We start from the raw sequence: 12,682 nt of genomic DNA on the forward strand, positions 1-12,682 counted from the left end.
GCAAAATCTCAAAGTAATCTCCTTTCCTCAAAAAGAAAAAGTAAGTTCATTTACTTCCAAAACACTTCAAACTAAAGGAAATTTTGAAGCTCTAAACTACAGTCCACACACGTTGTAAATTTTCAACAGCAGTATACTTTTCACCACCATAATTCTATTTCAATACCCATCATCTAACCAAAGTAATATTGGTTTAATGAAAACATTAACAGTAAGGAAAACTACCTCCAAATCAAATATTCTTCTAGTAAATAAGTACCCTGGAAAATATCAAATGGCAAAAGCACAACAGGAGGTGGTGTACTAAAAAAAAAAATGGCAGTACTTCCCTTTGGAAAAACAGCTTGGTATTCCAAGAAACTTTTCAGACATCTTTCAGGACTCATCCTACTCAGATAAAAAATTCCAAACAGCAGATCCCCACACTGAGGGGCCAAATAAATGAGGCAGGGGGAAAACAGCATGAATACTTATAAGCCAGTTGGCAAAGTTCTCTTTACCAATGTAAAATGTCTGGCACTGAATTTCAAGTCTTTTGTAGGGTGAATGACAGGACAGACTGCCTTTGAAGGAATGAACAAGGAAGTGATGAGACATCCCTTCCAAAAGATAAAACACCTGGGTGTGGTTCTTGACAGGATTATTATGGTGCTAGTTAATGGTCATTCCAGGAGAGGCAATGCACTGAAATTCTTAGGGTAGAAAGAAACAGAACGGTAATTGTCATGAACCACTGCAGGTAAAGTGGCTGAAGATGAGGGGGAAAATATGAAAAGGTTATATCTGGCCTTGAGATATATAAAAACTTAAAAGAGTTTAGGGCCGGGGATTTACCTCAGTGGTTCCGCCGCCTGCCTCACAAGTGCAAGGACCCGAGATCAATCCCTGGTACAAAACAAAACAAAACAAAACAAAAACAAAACAAAACAAAAAAATTTTTTTAAAGAGTTTTACACCAAGAAAAAAGCCATGGCAATATATTGCACATCTATGATGAGCCAGGCACTTTACAAATTTTCTCACTAATTCCAGCAACAACCCTTTAAGTACTACCATTACTATCCCCATTATTTAATTTAACTGAGAATTTGGAAAGTAATTTGCCCAAGGTCACAAAGTTTAATGTGAATCCAAAGCACATACATTCAGTATTTCCACCATACCAGCCTGCTTCACATGAATGAGAAATACAGTATCGGTCTCTTCAATCCATGCAACCAACATTAGAGCCCAAAGAAATCAATGCTGAACATATAACTTACAAAGGAAACAAATGATAGGGAATTAATTGCCTATAGTTATGATGGTATGGAGAAGATATAAAGCAGGACAAGGCAGGACACAATCTAGCAATGATATGTATAACACGTGGAGGGTGGAAAATATAGTGGAGCCTGATGCCACTCTAGGAGATTCAGCTCCTAGAAAAAGAGCATTTGGAGCAGAGAAGGAAGGAAATCCAAGAATTAAGAAATGAGAAGCAGGTTAGCAAAAATAGATGTCCTAAAGGCTACTGCAGAAAAAGAGCAAAACAGGGAAAAGGGGCGGGCCCTGATCTTGCAAAGGAAATGAGAGGGACAGAAGACAAAAAGTTGGTTTACGGGAGCGGGGGGTGAGGAAGGGAAGGCTTCTAGTGAACTAGGAAGCCACAAGGACTCCACTATCCAACTACCGACGCTACCGATCCATTCATTGTTACACCTAAGAGTGGTCTAGCAGCATACAGAATTGAAGAATTCTGTACCCTGGGCCGGAATCAGGGTCATAGAAGCGTGAGAACCAGAGGAAATGGAAGGCTACTACTATGATTCCATCCACAAAGATGGAGTAAATTCAAGGAACAGGATAGGCTCTATTCAACGCCTGCGCCAGAGACTAATGCAAGAGGAACACGGACAGACTAGAAGACTCAGGCAAAACTCTAAATTAAAAGAAATAGGGAGCGGGTGACGGAAAAGCTGTAACTTCCCCCCTTAAATATGAGTCTCGACTATCCACGTAGATGAGGGAAGATTTGACAGGGCTAAAGACTTTGGGGAGAAGTACGTCACACTCCATACCCTGACCCCCAAACCTTAGCTCAAAAGCCATGCGACTTGAGAAGCTGAGCCCATCTTAACTCACGAAAAACTAGGGTCATCGCAAGACTGAGGTAAGGAGGCCGGCCCACAAAAATGGTAGGGGGAGGGGACCAGTCGTCGTTAGTTGGCCCTCTCTCCCCTACCACCCAAATCTAAACCTCAACCTCACTACCCAATGAACTCAGGACTCCCCTTGCATACTTCCCAACTCGCCCACTGTGGCGGCGGCGACAACGCAGACGATGACCAGTTGGTGGGGCAAAAGGCAGGCCCCACACGCGGCTGAGGCCCGGGAAATGGTGTCGCCTCAACCTAGAAATGGGATGGTCTTCCTCTCAGGTAGTTTATCGGGACCTCGGCGCTTCATCCTTCGTCACTTCCTTAATGTCGTGTACCTGAGGCGTCACAAATGCGGATAGCTAACACCTCAGCCCTGGGTCCTAGGCTGGACAGACATCAGCCTCCGCCGCCATCTTAACAGCAGGCGGACCGACCCTAGTCTCTGTCCCCCCGCCAGCTACCTCAGCCACCACCAACGGATCCCACGAGGACATATGCCAGCTCCCGCGAGAACTCACCAAGAACAGCACAAGCCAAAAACGCTGTCGCCGCCTTCGCGGCTGCTGCAGTCAATAGCCGAACCGCTGCCGCCTTCACGCAATCCCGCGAGAACCCCTGCCGGACCCAGAAAGCCCGAGCCCAGCCCTTCCTAGAACCCCCTCCCACCACAGTCGAAGTCACTTCAGCTTTGCTCTCACCCTACGCGAAGCGAAAAGCAAATGACGCACAACCTCACAAACCACCAAGAGGCGGAGCAATACGCTGCCGCCGGCTTTCGCATGCGCTGTGGAAAGTATCGCGATACTGTTTCCCTTCAGCGAGACCTTCGAAATTCACCGCAAGATACATTACTCGCCTCGCCTTTAGGAAACGAGATCTCGCGAGACCGGTAGCACTCTCCTAAATAGATGAGAGGTGGGGCCTCATGAAAATGACTGGGGGTTTTTCGCGGAAAGGGAGGAAGCTCCGGTCCTGCAGGCATCTTGCCTACCACGAGGTTTCCGACCCACTGCGGAGCTGGCTGCCAAACCTCGCGATGACACAGCTCAGCGCCAAATCTCGGCCATGTCCTGAAAACTGCCTCCGCCCCCGATCTAGATGTCTAGAGCCTGCCAAGTGCTTGAGAAAAATTTAAAAGTCAACCTGTTTATTCTCACGCTTCCGGGCAGGGCTGTACCAATTAGTCAAACTCCATTCTGGATGGGGAGCAAAGGGTTCCCCATTGTTACCTGGACTCACACAGAAATGATGTTCAATCTCACAATAAGGATGCAAATGAAAACAATGACATAACATTTTTTGCACATTAGATCAGAAAAAAATTTAAAAGACCTATAATATCTAGACTTCTTCCTTCACCGCACTGCAGGCTAGCCTGGATCCATCTTAATTTAACTAAAGCCTCTAATATTTACTTCTAGCTCCACAGCCACCAGTTTTTAACTACTGAAGCTTTACCTTGACATAACCAAAAAGACCCAATAAAGTGGTTTTCTCCAAACAAAGGAGACTGCCCTTAAAGGCAAATTCAAACTGGGGGAGGGGGGTACTAAGTGCTTAAAGCTTTTAATATGGCAGTTTTTCCAAGTCTAGCCAACAATGTTTCTCCAAATCTTGGATACAATGTGACACGATTTGGGGTCTTTTCCATTCTAACGCATTGCTGTCCGTTCTAATTTAAATGTTACTCTCTTAGACTATATTTTTACAGCGAGGAGTACAAATACTCTCATATATATATTTTAAAATATTTTTTCGGTAATCCGTAGCCATTTTCCCCCAGATGAACTTTAGAATCAATATTAAGTTCCAAAAACTTGGTATATTTATTGAAATTGTATAAATCAATATAGAAACAAAATGAACACTACTACAAAATTGAACCTTCTTATCCAGAAGCATGGTACCTCTTCTCCATTTATGCAAACGCTTTTATTATATTCCTCAATAAAGTTTTATAGTTTACTTCCAGATATTTTTATTCATTTTTCTTGCTATGGCAAGTGGGAGCTTTTTATCATTGAATTTACAAAACGCTAAATGCTTGTAGATAGCAATACTATCGATATTTACTTTTGTAATCAAATAAAAATATGTTCAATGTACTTGAAATTAATAACAAAAATGCAAATGAAAACAGTGACATACGAGTTTTTCCTTTAAATTTTCTAAAATTATAAAGATTTATAACAATTCATGTTGGCACAACTATGGAAAAATAGGCATTCTCTCACATCGGAGAGTGTAAATTAGTATAGCCTTACGGGAAACCACTTTGAAAAATGTGTATAAAAATTCAAAATGCACATACTTTGACCCAACATTTTTCTAATAATTTATCCTACAGAAATACTCATACATGTGCATGAAACATACACAAACCCATTCATCACAGCATGGCTTGCAATAACCCCCACCCACCAAGAGAGAACCAAGCTAATGTACATCAATTAAGAAATGGTTAAACTGTAGTACAATATTACAATGCAGCTCTTTAGAAACTGTGATAAATTTGGGTTCCCAAACATAAGAATATCTACAAAATATGATTAAAATTTTGAAAAAGCAATTAGCAGAAATGATTGTGTACAGTACCATTTAGATAGCAAAACATATATACATATATATGCATTGTATATGTGTGGTGTGTGCGTGTGTAGTGTAGTAGTTACCCGAGAAGCCTGCTTGCCTGCCCCTCACCTTCCCTCTCCCTTGAGGCCGCCTTCCTCAAACTCGTGAGAGAAATAACGAAGGCCCGGCCTCTACTCTCTCTGTAGGGCTACTTGGTCATGGCTAATGCCGGTACCTCGCATCTCCACAGTCGTCGGCTGCTCTCTCGACGCGTTGCCGGCCGCTGTCCCACTGTCCCGGAAGATGCGGCTAGATCTCGGTGGCGCTGCCCGAGGCCTTGGGGGAGGGGAGAGAAGGCGGGGTTCAGGGAGGGTTGGGGCGGCCGCTCAGTCCCTTCAGCAGCCTTTCCCTCAGGCTTCCTAAGGCCGCCACCTCCGAGCCTTGGAGCAGGGTCCCGTGGGAACTGCCCCCCGACACACCGAGACCGGTAGACGGATGCTTGAGCTGAGCCCGCCCCCTAGCCCGAGCCTGAACGCTCACCTTGGCCGCAATGGCTCCGCGGAGCTGACCAGAGCTTGCGGGGTCTGTGGCCCTGTATCAGCTCTGCTCCCCTCGCTCGCCCTCAGTAGAAAGCCTCCCCCAGCGATTCCGCGCACACTTGATTTGAGGCTCCACCCACCGCGCCGAAGGCCCCGCCTCTGACCCTTGGGCGGGCGCTCAGTCTGTAGTGAAGCAGGTCCCCTGCGAGGAACCGCGCCTGAGGATCGTAGGCTCACTAAGGAACTGGTATTTGAGTCACAGTGGAAGCCGCTGAAGGGGACATGATTTAATAAATAACCAAAGACCTTTTCATCTGCCTTGAAAAATGGGGGAACTGGAGCAATAGGGCAAGTGAAGACACTGTAGAGGGCAGGAGACTGGGGGTTCCCGACCGCCCAGCAAGCCCTTAAAACATTTTAAGCACATGATAAGCCCTCGAACATTCTTTCTTTTTCTCCTTGGCATTGTTTAGTGTGGCTGTGCGATTTACAAGGAATCAGTGAAACTGTATTTTTAAGTGCATAGAAATAAAAAAGATCTGGTGGGAGTTACCATTAACCACACTTTATCTAGGTACAGAATGGATTGGAAGGTGAGAGGATTTGATGGTTTTGATGAGATTTAGATTTTCAATAAAAATACGTGTTTATTTGTTTTTAAAACTATAACAGCCGGGCGTGGTGGCGCAAGCCTGTAATCCCAGCACTCGGGAGGCTGAGGCGGGAGGATCGCTGTGAGTTCGAGACCAGCCTGGGCTACATAGTGAGTTCCAGGTCAGTCTCAACTATACAGTGAGACCCTGTCTCAAACAAACAAACAAACAAACAAACAAACAAACAAACTACAACAAAGAACTCGAGATATAGAGTATATAAAGCTGTAATTATACCCTTCTGTTTTAATTCCAACCTTACAGAACAGTGGTTCATGTCTTGAATTGAGAATCTGCTGAATGGGTCCATTTCCCCCATATATACTTACAGATTAAGTTTTGTATGAAATCCCAGGAGATGTACAAAGGATCCCTTGAGATAGATCGTCTTGTTGGCTATTACAATGTTATTTTTAAGGAATGAATGTTATTTCATTGAAAGGAAAATTATTTATTAGATCTTTTTTATTACCAGAAATACACACATGGCTTCTGACACAGCAGTCATGGAAGAGTAGTACACACGGCTCAGTACTACCCCACAGTTATGCTGATGGTAAGACTAAGTACCCCAAGTGCATGTAGCATGTGATCCGAGAGGAACTTTGTCCCTTAGGAGCAGCAGGCATTGGAGCTGCTCAAAGGCTACAAGAACTGGGCTCAAATTCATCAAGAAAAGAACGGAAATACTCTCACAAGCACAAGGACCCGAGTTCGATCCCCAGTACCAAAACAAAACAAAACAAAAACGGAAACACAAACAATAGTCTGAGGAAACAAGATGCTGAGCAAAGTCCTGGCTGCATTGAGGAAAGCACCTGCCAAGGCCTGAGATCTCACTCCCCTCTGCGCATAATAAATTCTTTTTTTTTTTTTTTTTTTTTTTTTTTTTTTTTTTTGGTACTGGGTATCGAACTCAGGTCCTTGCTCTTGCAAGGCAGGCCACTGAACCGCTGAGCTAAATCCCCGGCCCCTAATAAATTCTTTATAGAAAACAAAAAAATACAGACGTTATCTTTGAAATAAGTAATTGCATATTTCTAAGTTTTTCATAAGGAGAAATTTGTGGACATTGAGTGGCTAGTGGCAACCCTCCCCAAAACACAGAACAAGCTCTCTAGAAGAGTTGTAATAATATACAATTCCATCAGAAATATATGAAAATTCTAATTTGTTCCAATATTTCCATAACCTTATCCATATTACTGTTATATTTTTCAAAAGTTTTTTCAGTTTAATAAACTTTTAATCTAATTCCTTATTCTCATAGAATCTATCTTAATTCTAAGAATTCTTGCTCTCCTACTTCTAATCCCTACCTTTTGCTTGTTAATTCCTAGGCCCCTTAAAATCTAGTCTCCATGTCTAATTCTGAAATCTCACATACCTAGCAGCACTAGTTTACATTTCAATCTGCAGCAGTCTCCAGTTCTCTTGCTAACTTCATTCCTCCAGTACTTTAATTCTAACCAATACCTATTCCCCCCACATTTTAATTTTTATTATTGTAGTATATTAAGAAAAAATATATAAAAATAATGAAAATATCAAAAAGAAAAATATATAATCCCACTACCCAGGGAGGACAATTAAAGTTCTGGTTTTATGTCTTCTCCTCCTGTTCTATGCATTATACGTATAATTTAAAAGTATTACCATAGCATGCTATTGTCATAGTAACCTAGTGAATATTTGTCATGTCATTGCATATTTGTCTATAACATTTTAATGGGGGGTGGGGGACTTAGCTCAGTTGTTCCACTGACTACCTTGAAAGCTCAAGGTTTGCGTTCAATCCCCAGTACCAAACAAAAACAAAAACAAAAACATTTCAATGGAACATGAAGCATTCCTTTCTTTAGCATACAGTTAATTTTATTTTTTATTTTAAAACTGTTTCCTAATTACACGTGAATGCATTATTATAAAACACTCAACACAGATAAATTTTAAATTCTCCTAACATTGCACAAATAGTAATACAAAGTTTTAATCATGTTGTTCATTTTTTTAAAAAGTATAAATCACATTCGAATTATGTAGTGTTCTGTTATTTGCTTTATTCACTTAATATACTTAAAGATCTTTATGTTAGAATATATTACTCTCTCATTCATTTTATCTTCTGTGTAGTATTCCATTGAATGCATGTACTATAAAATTAACCATTCACTTGTCAACAAACAATGTTTTTAACCTTTCGTGGTACTTTTATATTATTAACAGTGCTGCAACAAAAATCTTTGTACATGTTTTTATATGCCCACATTAAAATATTTTGGTATGATAAATATAGAGAAATAAAGTAGCTAAACCAAAGATCACATTTTGAAATTTTAATACATACTGGCAAATTTTACCATATAAAAAATTTTCCAGTTTACATCTCCTCTGCATTCTTAATGACATTGTAGATTAGCCAGTCATTTTAATATTTTGCCACTGTAATGGGTGAAAAATGTCTGATTTGCATTTTACTGATTTGTAAAGTTAAGGAATATTTTATGATTTTGGGCCATTCATGTCTTATTTTATGACTTTTATTTGCATATCTTTTACCTATTTTCCAATTAGATTGTTTCTCTTATTGAATTATGTAATCTAGATGTAAATGTTTGTAACGTATGTAGAAAATGTTTTGCAGGCTTCCTCTTATTTTTAAATTTTGTTTATGGGATCTTGGGAGTTTAAATGTTTAAATGTATAATGGTATATACACATTTATCAATAGTTTCTTTTGTTCTTGTTTCTTATTCCTTTTTTTCAAAGGTGTTGAGGATGGAACCCAGGGGTTGTGAACTGAGTCACATTCCTCTCCTCTTTTATTTTTTGTTTTGAGACAGGGTTCTTGCTAAATTGCTAAATTGCCCAGGCTGAGCTTAGACTTGCCATCCTCTGTGTCAGCCTCCTAGAGCACTGGAATTATAGGCATGGTCAACAGGTTGTTTATATTGGTTTTATTTTTAGAAATCCTGCAAAAAAAGACTTTTCTACTCCAAAATTAGAAACATTATCCTATATTTCCTGATAATATTTCAGAATGTTTTATGTTTAGCTCTTTAATTCTTCTGGATATTTTTGGTGAACATTTTTCTAACTCAATAAAAATTCTTACAATACTATCTTTAATAAATTTATATCATTACATTATAATAATAATGAATTATTGAGATCTTAAATATTTACTGAATAATCATTCTTTCCCTTTATCAAAAACCAAATTTCTCCCAGCACAGTGGCACATGCCTATAAACCCAGCTACTTAAGCTGAGGTAGGAGGATTGAAAGTTTGACGCCAACTTGGGCAACTTGGGCAACTTGACCAGTCTGTTTCAAGATTTTAAAATGTCTAAAAAGGGCTGGAGATGTAGCTCAGTAGATAACCCTGGGTTCAATGTCAAGTATGAAGAAGAAGACAAAAAAGCAGGAGAAAAGGAGGGCAGAGCGAAGAAGGGGAGGAGGATGGAGAAAAAGGGGAAGGAATAGGAAGAAGAAGAGGAAGGAAAAGAAAAAGAGGAAGAAGAGGAAAATAAAAGGCAAATTCCTGGGACTAGGTGTATAACCCAGCAGTAAATTCCTTGTCTAGATCATGTGCAGCCCTGGGTTCGATCCAGCATCAAGTGAAAATTTTGAGTGGGGCTTGGCGTCACAGGCCTGTAATCCCAGCACTCTTGCAGGCTGGGGCATTTGGATCACAAGTTTGAGGCTTGCCTGAACAATATAGCAAAACCCTGCTGCAAAATGAAAATACAAAATGGGATGAAAATGTAACTTACCATAAAGGCCCTGGATTCAGTTTCAGGTAGCACAAAAAAGAAATTTGGGAACTGGGAATGAGGATCATCATAAAACATACACTTAACCTGTATGAAGCCCTGTGTTTGATCCAGCACCTTAGAATGGATATTTAAACAGTATTAATTTTTTTAAAATCCATGAACAGAGGATATCTTTCCACTTATTCTGTCCCCTTTAATTTCTTTCATCAAGGTTTAATAGTTTTATTTATACTTGAAAATGACAGCCTTGAATGCTTATATCAGCCACAAATCTAGGATGTACTGTCTTTGAATGTGAGTTTTGTAGAGATTTTTTAAAATACAAGTATCCGCCAGGGATTTAGCTTAGTGGTTCTGCTGCCTGCTTCAAAAGGGCAAGGTCCCGAGTTCGATCCCTGGTACCAAAACAAATAAACAAACAAACAAGCAAGAAAACAAATACAAGCATCATCTTCCCCATTGAAGAGTGGAAAGTCTACTAGATAACTAGTCAGAAGCTTTCTCTCAGAATTGAACATTGGCTATTTCCTTCTCTCAAGAAATGGTGGTTCACATTGTCATGGCCTTAGGTGTGCTAAAATGAAATCTTATGTAGCTTTCTCATTTAATTGTCTGTATATAGTAGAATTGAAGGAATTGTATAAATCAATTAACATTATCTGAGTTGTCCAACACGTGGTGTAAAGGAATTAAGACAGTAAAGTATTATACATTTTAAAATATTTAATAGTTTTTTACTTTCCCCTTCTTAGTTAAATTAGTTCTAGGTATTTTATTTCAAAGTTTTTGTAGCTATAATGAAGGTGATTGTTTTCTTGATTTCATTTTCAAATAGTATTAGTAAAATGCTACTGTTTTTCGTATGTTGCTTTTGTATTCTGAACATTTAATGAATTCATTTATTAGTTTTAACAGTGCCATTTTGTCTGTTTTGCATTGTGAAAAAATTAACTCACGATGGATCATCAATGTGATTATAAATCATAAAAGCATAAAAGTTTTAGAGGAGAGCACAAGGAAATATATAGAATTTCATATAGTGCTTGCAGGAATATGAAATGAGGAATAGACAGTAGCATACACTTACTATGTGACCCTCCAATCTCAACCCTAGGTACTGTATTTAGAAAAACTGTAAAGAGGCTCTGTTTATAATTACCAAGACTCAGAAACAACCTAAATCTCCTTCAAGGAGTTAAGGGATAAACAAACTGTGCTACATGCATCCAGTGGAATATTACTCAGCTGTAAAATGTACTGAACATGCAACAGCTCAGATGAATCTCAGAAACAATAAGATGAGTGAAAGAATATGGTCTCAGACAGTTATATTCTTTATGGTTTCCTTTATATGACATTTTTCAAAAGACAAAACTAGTGATAGGATAGGAGTGGTGATTGTGGACCTCCTTGTCTTGTTCTTGATTTTATTTAATTTTTGCAGATCCAGGGATCAAACTCAGGACTTCACACTTGCCAGGCAGGCGCAGCTTCATTTGTTCCTGATTTGAGAAGAAAAGCTTTCAGTTTTCCCCCATTTAATATGGTGCTGGTGGCAGGTTTGCCATAAATGGCCTTTATCAGATTGAGATAAGGTCCCTCTATGTCTATTTTCTTCAGTGTTTTTTAAAATTATGAATGAATGTTGTATTTTGTCAAAGGCTTTTTTTTGCATGTATCAAGATGATCATACGATTTGTGTCCTTGTTTCTGTTTATGTGATATATTTATTGATTTGTGTATATTGAACCATCTTTGCATTTCTAAGATTTTCACAACCTATTTGGTTGAGAAGTATTATCTTTTTTATTATTTGTTGCATTCTGTTTTCCAGTGTCTTGTTGAGGATTTTTATACCTATGTTTATTAAAAAGATTGGCTTATAGTTCTCCATTTTGGTTGGAACTTTGTCTGGCTTTAGAATTGGTGTGATGCTAGCTTCCAGGAATGACTGGGAGTACTCCTTCCCTTTCAATTTCATTGAAGAGCTTGATGTGTTTTGGTCGTAGCTTCCCTAAAGTTCTTGTAAAATTCAGCAGGAAATCCATCCAGATCTGGTCTTTTCTTAGTTGGTAGGGTATTTTTTTAATTGTTGCTTCAATTTCATTGACTGCTACTGGGTTTATTTTATTTATGGTTTTAATATCTTCTTGGTTCAGCTTTTTTGTGTGTGTACCAGGGATCGAACTCGGATCCTTGCGCTTGCGAGGCAGTTGGCAGAACCAGTGAGCTAAAACCCTGGCTTCTTGGTTCAGCTTTGGTAATTCATATTAGTCTAGAAATCTATCCTTTTTTTCTGAATTCTCCAATTTATTGATATATAGGTTTATGAAGTAGTTGCTAAGTCCTTTGTTCCCTTTCCCATTTGAACATGTTCTTGCTGTCTACGGCCATACCACCCTGAACGTGACTGATCTCATCTGAACATATTCTTCCTGTTTCCCAGTATCTATTCTTCATTGTGCTCCTTATTTGCCCTTTGAATTTTCTCACATAAGAGAAACAATGCAATATTTAAACATGTGTGTCTGATTTATTTCCCTTAAAAGTATGGTCTCAAGGTATCTTCACTTATGTAAAAATGTCTCAAGTTTATCCTTCTTTACATCTTCTTTATCCATTCATCCATTGAGGGGCATATGGGCTGTTTCCAAGATTTAGCTATTACAAATTGTGCCACTATAAACATGGATGTGCATATATCGCTGTGGTATGATGTTTTTAACTCTTTTGGGAGGGTACCTGGAAGGGAATAGGTGGGTGAACCTCTAGTTTTACTTGTTTTTGTTTGTCTTGTTTTGTTTGAGGAATCTCCATATTGATTTCCATATTGCTTGTACCAATTTACACCCCTATCAATGGTGGAAAAGGGTTCCTTTTTTTCCACAGCCCCACCAGCATTTATTATTGGCTGGTTGCTTGATGATAGCCATTCTTTCCGGAGTGAGATGGAATCTCAGTATTGTTTTAATTTCTCAAATGTCCAGTGATGTTGAATA

General features: G+C 39.3%; 1 protein-coding gene across 13 annotated transcripts in view; it reads right to left on the reverse strand.

Moving 5' to 3' along the window:
* Positions 1-5,364, reverse strand: part of Huwe1 (HECT, UBA and WWE domain containing E3 ubiquitin protein ligase 1) — a 144,444-nt gene extending 139,080 nt beyond the window's left edge. For 9 of the 13 annotated variants that reach the window (XM_033760391.1, XM_033760390.1, XM_033760386.1 and 6 more), the window contains exon 1: positions 835-885. The gene's annotated coding sequence lies outside the window, so the exon portion shown is untranslated. Of the gene's footprint in view, positions 1-834; positions 886-2,659; positions 2,929-4,947; positions 5,049-5,252 lie in introns of those variants that run through there. The other 4 variants (XM_010629728.3, XM_010629725.2, XM_033760392.1 and 1 more) reach the window with 3 other exon arrangements.
* Positions 5,365-12,682: the final 7,318 nt, after the last annotated feature.

The sequence above is a fragment of the Fukomys damarensis genome, unplaced genomic scaffold (assembly GCF_012274545.1).
Source record: "Fukomys damarensis isolate Sample0158 unplaced genomic scaffold, DMR_v1.0_HiC HiC_scaffold_39, whole genome shotgun sequence".
Taxonomy (NCBI): domain Eukaryota; kingdom Metazoa; phylum Chordata; class Mammalia; order Rodentia; family Bathyergidae; genus Fukomys; species Fukomys damarensis.